The sequence below is a fragment of the Anastrepha obliqua genome, chromosome 3 (assembly GCF_027943255.1).
Source record: "Anastrepha obliqua isolate idAnaObli1 chromosome 3, idAnaObli1_1.0, whole genome shotgun sequence".
NCBI lineage: Eukaryota > Metazoa > Arthropoda > Insecta > Diptera > Tephritidae > Anastrepha > Anastrepha obliqua.
Genome location: NC_072894.1, coordinates 24,481,368 through 24,483,154, shown reverse-complemented (window position 1 = coordinate 24,483,154; position 1,787 = coordinate 24,481,368).

Genomic DNA, 1,787 nt, shown 5'->3' with positions numbered 1-1,787 from the left:
TTTCCTAAGCCCAAATGATCAGTTAAAATGCAATAAATCGATGTTTTGGAGATATTCAACTCAGATTCCATGAATTTCACCGATGATTTCAATTCATTTTTGATAAATTTACGAACAAATTCAATGGATTTTTCGATGATTATTGATTTTGGGTGGGCCGTATGTTCATTTTCATTTATGACCTCACACCCATATCTGAAACGTATAAACCACTCATGACCTCTGGCACGAGATGGACAATCATCGCCATGAACTTTTTTCATCAATTCAAATGTTTCGGCAAACGTTTTACTGATTTTAAAACAAAATTTGATATTAGGTCTTTGTTCGGAACTCAGTTTTGTACCGATGACACAAACATACTAACACTTTAGACGCAATAACTCCGCTTCCACTGAATCGAGCGTCACTAAGTTTTCTCTGGAAGTCAGCTAGGAATGTAACTTCCAACGCACTAACTCATTAAAAAGATGGCGCAATCAAAAACATGTTTATGACGCCAGTTTTGTTTATTTTGGACGGCACCTTGTATTTGACACTTCGGAACTAGGCAGTTGCAGTAAAAAACAAGCAAGCTCCATCAAAAATAAAGATTTCCATCACTCAAAATATTTGGTTTTAATTGAAAAAGAAAATGTTATTCAAAAACAAAGTTTCGATTAATATTGCGCCATCAATTTTTATATCATAGATAATATTATAGTTTGAATGTGAGCCTGGCGTCTTTTCATCTTCCATCTTTCAATAAATTTCTGCCATTATATTAAGTTCCCTTAAACATCTGTATGTATTCTTTCGGTTTATTTTAAAATGTTTAGATGTTACAATAAAAAATGTTCTTAAAGTTTTCATAAAATTTACTAAAAAGCAGACACCTGAAAACTTCTCACCTAAAGACAAGCAGTTATGCCCTCCTAACGCCACCTTTCTGTCGACTGATTGATGTGTGGCTTGTTTTCGTGTTGCTTACAAATTTTTTTACCACAGCAACAACAATCGGTGCATTGCACTTTCTACAAGAAATGTTGAACAACAACAACACCAAATACTAGTACTCTCGTTAACTATTCATACAAGAACCAAAACGGAAATGTCCAAAAAATAAGTTACTCGCTTGTGGCATGCAATGTTGCAATGAAGAAACAGCAACAACATTAAAATCTGAACGAAAAGTTTATTATTCGCGATTGGCTTTGTTGCAAAATTGTTTCTTACTAGCGTACCATCAAAAGTGTCTGACATCCGGTTCAAGTTATCCATGGCGGGCATAGCCCCTTACGAGGAAAACGGAGTTGTACACACACATTTATGCAAGCCTAACACGGCTAGTTTGTACATATGCGCAAGTGTGTGTGCGTGTGTGTAAGGTAAGTTTATAGGCAATGAGGTGCCTTAATTGCATAGCATTGTGTTGTTTTTACATTTTCTTTAAGCGTTACCATTTTGATGGTGGCTAATGTTTATGTGGTGCCGCCAAACAAAGTTCGTGTGTGGCATTACTTCAATAACAACAATAGTTCATAGTTGGTGCTAATATGCAAATTTATGGCCCCTGTTCCTCAAATTAAAGGAATTTTCAATTTTGTTTTTTTGCAAACAAGCAGACTGGCAGTAATGATTATGATTGGAATGTAGCCAAATACCAGCACACATACATACATATACATACATATATTCTGGCGAGAGAGAGTAAGAAATGAGAAGGTGATGTACAAGTACGTTAATGTTTTGGGATTTTTGCAGTTTTTATTAAGGATTTTATTTCCATTCGAGTAACGAAAGTTCCG